Raw genomic sequence first — 9124 nt, 5'->3', positions numbered from 1 at the left:
TACATATAAATTCGTGACACGTGTCCGTTTGCAAAATTTCATATCAAAAACGATTATAGATTTTCACACTAATCCTTTTACTGGTGATTTACCCCCCCCCCCCACAAGTGTTCCTTGAGTTGCTTTCTCCCTATCTCTTTACAAATATGACGTCTGTATAAATGTGTGATAACAAAGATAATAATAACTAGAATTATTATATTAAATAATAACAATAACTTGAAATAAATGTGTTTCACTTTGACGTTTTTATCGGAAGTATCAAATCCATTTTTTTCTTCTTGCTGTCTTTCATGGGGCTTCCCCAGAATGTACGAAAAACAAATTTATTCGACGAAAATACATATTTTCACTTTTAGGCTGCTTTTACTAATATATGTAGCTGTTTCCATAAATTATGACCAATGGATGGCAATTACTTCATTCATTACCTGTTAACCAATCTTCAATATTATGTTTACTTAGGAAAACAGATCAAAATTGATTATTTAAAATTATCTGTGGCGTCAACAAGAACAGTTCAAATTTCAAACCAATCGCTGCTCCTGACTTCTTACACACACTTATGAAAGTCATTAGAACATGACTGATAACAAAAGTACATCCACTTTATTATTTACATCGCAAGACGAAAAGAAATACCCTGGAGGACGCACTTGGGCGTGGCCTCGTGACGTCATCGTCCACCCAGTATATATAGCATACGCATAGCAGTGTCCAGGAGAAAGACACATTCGCTCGAAAGATGAAGGCTCTGGTAAGAACAGAAATATTCCACTCACAAAAGATTTGAAACAAATGTGAAACAGGTTTCAATTCGGTGAAAAAAAAAAAAAGAAAACATTTCCATTGTTCATTTTCAAAACTAAGAATTTGGCCTTTATCTTGAATTACTGTTCATGGGCCATTCCTTATATTGTTCCCTTCTATATATAAGGGATAAAATGCTTGCTTCTATGCAGTAGAAGTAAAAGAAAAAATCGTGTGCCAGTCGGTCTGAGAACTGAGCGGTGTATAAATAGTAAATTTCGTAATCACAATGTTTTGTGTTTTTTCCCATTAGGTGATTCTGGTCGCTGTATCCTGTTGCTCAGCACAGCTGGTGCTGCCGTACGCGGCGCCCTGGGTGCTGCCTCAAGCGAAGCTGATCACTACCCCTGAGATCAAGACCGATCTCAAGACCGTTCCTTTGGTCTCCCCTTACGCCCACCCCTTCGGACATCCATTCGTGGCTTCCCATTATACCTTCCCCCACGCTGCCTACCCCTACTCTGCCTACCCCTACTCTGCCTACCCCTACATCCTCAACGCCGATGATACTATCAAGGCCACCGAATTCCCATACATTTACCAAAAGGACGAACAGGAGCCAGCTGTAGAAGAGGCACGTCGTCGTCGTCGCGACGTCAAGATCCCCTCCCGTACCTCCACGCCGTGCCCACCGTCACCAAGCACACTGTGGAGACCAAGCAGTTCGAGCCAATCGACGCCAACACCCCCGCCGACACCACCAAGATCGAGCTCACCACCAAGGAGCACGAGATCTCCGTGCCCGCCGTCAAGTACGTACAGCCCGTGGTCAACGTCAAGCCTGTCACCTACACTGCTCTCTCCCATGCCGTCCTTCCCTATGCCCATGGCCTTCCCTACGCCCACGCTCTTCCATACGCCCACTACCCTGGCCTCTTCGGCGCCCCCGTCATCAAGCTTGACGAGGAGTAACTCCAACTTTCCTGTCATCCTTAATCTTACTCACAAAAAAACGACACTTGCTGATGGAAACTCATCTGTTGGATTCGTGTTGGAATCAAACATACACGGTGTGTTTACCAATCTCGGTGAAATGAAAGAAAATCAAGTTGACATAACAGTTCCCAAAAATTATAAATATAAAAAAGGATTGAAATTTACAATAGTGAAGAACAAATCACAATATCATCTAACAAAAAAGGTGTGTATATGATATGTACATCCAAAACCATCAACCTTTTTTCAAAATAAAATCATTAAAATCATATGAAATATTCTTATCCCATTCCAAGAAAAGGTTTTCTGCGAGATACTCTTAACTTAAAATCCTTCTGGAACTCTTACAAATTGAAATAATCTCACGGTAAATGCTACACGAAAACGTTATTTAAAAAAAAAAATCCCTTTCCCACAAAATAGTTTGGGCGTTTTTACCCTTCATTTTCATTGTATTATCCGCATATTCATACAAAAGATATTAGCACAATTCTCAATGGCTGAAAAATCCACAATTTACAAATTAAATTCATAAAAAAGTGAGAAACTAGTGTAGGTATCCTCTTGGATTTAATCTTCAAGCCTTGTTTCTACAATATTTTTTTCTATCATTTGCATATTTTTTTAGATATAATAACATTAATGTTTACACAATACGTATAGTATAACTTCATATAGAAATACTTCGATCTACACGCATTAAATACATAGTATCGGCTTCTTATACTCGTTATTTACTTCTGACTTTTGGCTCAAATTTATATGTTGGACCCTCCTCCTCTGTGTGCACGACCCTAAAGTGACAACATAAACTGAGTATATTGGCTTCTAAAATCCATTAGTGTGTGTATATACTGCAAATATATATACATTTCTATACATACAATGTTTATAAATGTATATAGATTACACAAACATTATATACATTCATGTGTATAGATAGATATCTATACACATTGAAATGGATATAGACAGATCACTGCATGATTTACCTGGCCATTCTTCCTGAATGATTCTTGAGACCTGTTTGGATGTGTGTGCTGTGTCTGAGCCTCAACTGCTAAAATAAGACTGACCAATAAAACAGTAGATATACTAAATTTCCATTTTTCAAAGAAATATTTAAAACTCGCGTTTTAGGTAACAGGTTCCTCATTACACATTATGGAAATCATCTAGGCCTTTCACATCCTATCTAAAATAATTAGAAAATCTGAAAGGGGAAAATAGAACGATATCTACAGATTAATATATATATATAATATATATATATATATATATATATATATATATATATATATATATATATTACCTCGTGACACGTATCCGTTTGCAAACTTTCATATCAAAAGCGATAATAGATTTTCACACCAATCCTTTTACAGGTAATTTGACCCACCACCCCTACTATTCCTTGAATTGCTTTCTCCCTATCTTTTTACAAATATGACGTCTGTATAAATGTGTGATAACAAAGATAATAATAGCTAGAATCATTATATCAAATAATAACAATAACTTGAAATAAATGTGTTTCACTTTGACGCTTTTACCGGAAATATGAAATCTATATTTTCACTTTTAGGCTGCTTTTACTAATATATGCAGTTTCCATATACTATGAGGTCACTAGATGGTAATCACTTCTTTCATTACCTGTTAACTAAACTTTAATATCTTGTTTACTAAAGAGAGAACAGATCAATTTTCAAACTAATTGCTGCTCCTGACTTTTTACACAGGCTTATGAAACTCATTAGTACATGACTGATAACAAAAGTACATCCACTTTATTATTTACATCGTAAGACGAAAAGAAATGCCCTGGAGGACGCACTTGGGCGTGGCCTCGTGACGTCCACCAAGTATATATAGCAGACGCACCGCAGTGTCCAGGAGAAGGACACATTCGCTCGAAAGATGAAGGCTCTGGTAAGAACAGAAACATTCCACTCACAAAAGATTTGAAAAAAGTGTGAAACAGGTTTCAATTCGGTGAAAAAAAAATAAGAAAAAAAAACATTTCCATTGTTAATTTTCAAAACTAAGAATTTGGCCCTTATCTTCAGTTACTATTCATGGGTCATTCCTTATATTGTTCACTTATATATATAAGGGAGTGAAATGCTTGCTTCTATGTACTAGAAGTAAAAGAAAAAATCGTGTGGCAGTCGGCCTGAGAACTGAGCGGTGTATATATAGTAAACTTCGTATTCAAAAGGTTTTGTTTTTTTCCCATTAGGTGATTCTGGTCGCTGTATCTTGTTGCTCAGCACAGCTGGTGTTGCCGTACGCGGCGCCCTGGGTGCTGCCTCAAGCGAAGCTGATCACTACCCCTGAGATCAAGACCGATCTCAAGACAGTTCCTTTGATCTCCCCTTACTCCCACCCCTTCGGACATCCCTTCGTGGCTTCCCCTTATGCCTTCCCCCACGCTGCCTACCCCTACTCTTCCTACCCCTACTCTGCCTACCCCTATATCCTCAACGCCGATGATACTCTCAAGGCCACCGAATTCCCTTACATTTACCAAAAGGACGAACAGGAGCCAGCTGTAGAAGAGGCACGTCGTCGTCGTCGACGCGACGTCAAGATCCCCCTCCCGTACCTCCACGCCGTGCCCACCGTCACCAAGCACACTGTGGAGACCAAGCAGTTCGAGCCGATCGACGCCAACACCCCCGCCGACACTACCAAGATCGAGCTCACCACCAAGGAGCACGAGATCTCCGTGCCCGCCGTCAGTACGTACAGCCCGTGGTCAACGTCAAGCCCGTCACCTACACTGCTCTCTCCCATGCCGTCCTTCCCTATGCCCATGGCCTTCCTACGTCCACGCTCTTCCATACGCCCACTATCCTGCTTCGTCGGCGCCCCCGTCATCAAGCTTGACGAGGAGTAACTCCAACTTTCCTGTCATCCTTAATCTTACTCACAAAAAACGACACTTGCTGATGGAAACTCATCTGTTGGATTCGTGTTCGAATCAAACATACACGATGTGTTTACCACTCTCAGTGAAATGAAAGAAAATAAAGTTGACATAACAGTTCCCGAAAATATAAAAAAAAAGGATTGAAATTTACAATAGTGAAGAGCAAACCACAATATCATCTAACAAAAAAGGTGTGTATATGATATGTACATCCAGCACCGTCAACCTTTTTCGAAATAAAATCATTAAAATCACATCAATATCCTTATCCCATTCCATGAAAAGGTTTTCTGCCAGGTACTCTTGACTTAAAATCCCTGGAACTCTTACAAACTGAAATAATCTCACGGTAAATGCTACACGAAAACGTTATAAATATATATATATATATATGTATATTTATATTTATATATAACTATAATAAAAATAATAATAAAATACCACATCCCTTTCCTTTAGAATAGTTTTGGCGTTTTTATCCTTCATTTTCATTATGTTATCCGCCTATGGATACAAAAATATTTGCATAATTCTCAATTCTAGAAAAGTCAACAATTTACAAATGAAATTCATTGAAAACAGAAACTAATTTACGTATCCTCTTGGATTTAATCTTCAGGTCTTGTTTCTACGGCGTTTTTCAATCATTTGCATACTTCTTTTACATATAATAATATTAATATTTACACAATACGTATACTACAACTTCGTATACAGTTACTTCAATCTACACGCATTAAGTACGCAGAGTCGGCTTCTTATCCCCGTTATTTACTTTTGACTTTTGACTCAGATTTATATGTTGGACCCTCCTTCCTTGTGTGCACGACCCTGAGGTGTAAACATAAACTGAGTATAATGGCTTCTAAAACTCATTAGTGTGTCTATATACTGCAAATAAATATACATTTGTATACATACAATGTTTATACGTATAAAAGTATACACATAAACATATACATTCATGTGTATAGATAGATATCTATACATATTGAAATGGATATAGACAGATCACTGCATGATTTACCTGGCCATTCTTCCTGAGTGATTCTTGAAACCTGTTTGGATGTGTGTGTGCTGTGTCTCAGCCTTAACTGCTAAAACGTGACTGACCAATAAATAATTAAATATACCAAATTTCCATTTTCAAAGAAATATTTAAAACTCACACTTTAAGTAACAGGTTCCTCATTACATATTACGGAAATCATCTAGGCCTTTCACATCCTGTGTAAAATAAATAAAAAGTCTGATACAGGAAAATAGTACGATATCTACAGATTAATATATATATATACATATAAATTCGTGACACGTGTCCGTTTGCAAAATTTCATATCAAAAACGATTATAGATTTTCACACCAATCCTCTTACTGGTGATTTACCCCCCCCCCCCCCACAAGTGTTCCTTCAGTTGCTTTCTCCCTATCTCTTTACAAATATGACGTCTGTATAAATGTGTGATAACAAACATAATAATAGCTAGAATTATTATATTAAATAATAACAATAACTTGAAATAAATGCGTTTCACTTTGACGTTTTTATCGGAAGTATCAAATCCATTTTTTTATTTTTGCTGTTTCATGGGGCTTGGGCAGAATGTACGAAAAACACAAGTTTATTCGACGAAAATACATATTTTCACTTTTAGGCTGCCTTTACTAATATATGTAGCTGTTTCCATAAATTATGACCAATGGATGGCAGTTACTTCATTCATTACCTGTTAACCAATCTTCAATATTATGTTTACTTAGGAAAACAGATCAAAATTGATTTTTTAAAATTATCTGCCGCGTCAACAAGAACAATCAACTTTCAAACCAATCGCTGCTCCTGACTTCTTACACACACTTATGAAACTCATTAGAACATGACTGATAACAAAAGTACATCCACTTTATTATTTACATCGTAAGACGAAAAGAAATACCCTGGAGGACGCACTTGGGCGTGGCCTCGTGACGTCATCGTCCACCAAGTATATATAGCAGACGCATAGCAGTGGTCCAGAGAAGGACACATTCGCTCGAAAGATGAAGGCTCTGGTAAGAAAAGAAATATTCCACTCACAAAAAATTTGAAACAAGTGTGAAACAGGTTTCAATTCGGGGAAAAAAAAAACATTTCCATTGTTCATTTTCAAAACTAAGAATTTGGCCTTTATCTTGAATTACTGTTCATGGGTCATTCCTTATATTGTTCCCTTATATATATATAAGGGATAAAATGCTTGCTTCTATGTACTAGAAGTAAAAGAAAAAATCGTGTGCCAGTCGGTCTGAGAACTGAGCGGTGTATAAATAGTAAATTTCGTAATCACAATGTTTTGTGTTTTTTCCCATTAGGTGATTCTGGTCGCTGTATCCTGTTGCTCAGCACAGCTGGTGCTGCCGTACGCGGCGCCCTGGGTGCTGCCTCAAGCGAAGCTGATCACTACCCCTGAGATCAAGACCGATCTCAAGACCGTTCCTTTGGTCTCCCCTTACGCCCACCCCTTCGGACATCCATTCGTGGCTTCCCCTTATGCCTTCCCCAACGCTGCCTACCCCTACTCTTCCTACCCCTACTCTGCCTACCCCTACATCCTCAACGCCGATGATACTCTCAAGGCCACCGAATTCCCATACATTTACCAAAAGGACGAACAGGAGCCAGCTGTAGAAGAAGCACGTCGTCGTCGTCGCGACGTCAAGATCCCCCTCCCGTACCTCCACGCCGTGCCCACCGTCACCAAGCCACTGTGGAGACCAAGCAGTTCGAGCCAATCGACGCCAACACCCCGCCGACACCACCAAGATCGAGCTCACCACCAAGGAGCACGAGATCTCCGTGCCCGCCGTCAAGTACGTGCAGCCCGTGGTCAACGTCAAGCCCGTCACCTACACTGCTCTCTCCCATGCCGTCCTTCCCTATGCCCATGGCCTTCCCTACGCCCACGCTCTTCCATACGCCCACTACCCTGGCCTCTTCGGCGCCCCCGTCATCAAGCTTGACGAGGAGTAACTCCAACTTTCCTGTCATCCTTAATCTTACTCACAAAAAAACGACACTTGCTGATGGAAACTCATCTGTTGGATTCGTGTTGGAATCAAACATACACGGTGTGTTTACCAATCTCGGTGAAATGAAAGAAAATCAAGTTGACATAACAGTTCCCAAAAATTATAAATATAAAAAAGGATTGAAAATTACAATAGTGAAGAACAAATCACAATATCATCTAACAAAAAAGGTGTGTATATGATATGTACATCCAAATCCATCAACCTTTTTTCAAAATAAAATCATTAAAATCATATGAAATATTCTTATCCCATTCCATGAAAAGGTTTTCTGCCAGATACTCTTAACTTAAAATCCTTCTGGAACTCTTACAAATTGAAATAATCTCACGGTAAATGCTACACGAAAACGTTATTAAAAAAAAAAAAAAAAAAAAAAAAAAAAAAATCCCTTTCCCACAAAATAGTTTGGGCGTTTTTACCCTTCATTTTCATTGTATTATCCGCATGTTCATACAAAAAATATTAGCACAATTCTCAATGGCTGAAAAATCCACAATTTACAAATTAAATTCATAAAAAAGTGAGAAACTAGTGTAGGTATCCTCTTGGATTTAATCTTCAAGCCTTGTTTCTACAATATTTTTTTCTATCATTTGCATATTTTTTTTAGATATAATAACATTAATGTTTACACAATACGTATAGTATAAATTCATATAGAAATACTTCGATCTGCACGCATTAAGTACATAGTATCGGCTTCTTATACTCGTTATTTACTTCTGACTTTTGGCTCAAATTTATATGTTGGACCCTCCTCCTCTGTGTGCACGACCCTAAAGTGAAAACATAAACTGAGTATATTGGCTTCTAAAATCCATGTGTGTATATACTGCAAATATATATACATTTCTATACATACAATGTTTATAAATGTATATAGATTACACAAACATTATGAACATTCATGTGTATAGATAGATATCTATACACATTGAAATGGATATAGACAGATCACTGCGTGATTTACCTGGCCATTCCTCATGAATGATTCTTGAGACCTGTTTGGATGTGTGTGCTGTGTCTGAGCCTCAACTGCTAAAATAAGACTGACCAATAAAACAGTAGATATACTAAATTTCCATTTTTCAAAGAAATATTTAAAACTCGCCTTTTAGGTAACAGGTTCCTCATTACACATTATGGAAATCATCTAGGTCTTTCACATCCTATTTAAAATAATTAGAAAATCTAAAAGGGGAAAATAGAACGATATCTACAGATTAATATATATATATATATTACCTCGTGACACGTATCCGTTTGCAAACTTTCATATCAAAACGATATAGATTTTCACACCAATCCTTTTACAGTAATTTGACCACCCCCTACTATTCCTGAATTGCTTTCTCCCTATTTTTACAAAT

At 37.8% G+C, this 9124-nt stretch overlaps 3 pseudogenes; all 3 read left to right on the top strand.

Moving 5' to 3' along the window:
• Positions 1–745: 745 nt before the first annotated feature.
• Positions 746–1888, top strand: LOC119570678 (annotated as a pseudogene).
• Positions 1889–3626: 1738 nt separating this feature from the next.
• Positions 3627–4774, top strand: LOC119570680 (annotated as a pseudogene).
• Positions 4775–6707: 1933 nt separating this feature from the next.
• LOC119570681 lies at positions 6708–7852 on the top strand (annotated as a pseudogene).
• The last annotated feature ends 1272 nt before the right edge of the window (positions 7853–9124 follow it).

The sequence above is a fragment of the Penaeus monodon genome, unplaced genomic scaffold (assembly GCF_015228065.2).
Source record: "Penaeus monodon isolate SGIC_2016 unplaced genomic scaffold, NSTDA_Pmon_1 PmonScaffold_3529, whole genome shotgun sequence".
NCBI lineage: Eukaryota > Metazoa > Arthropoda > Malacostraca > Decapoda > Penaeidae > Penaeus > Penaeus monodon.
This window is presented reverse-complemented; position numbering and strand designations above follow the sequence as displayed.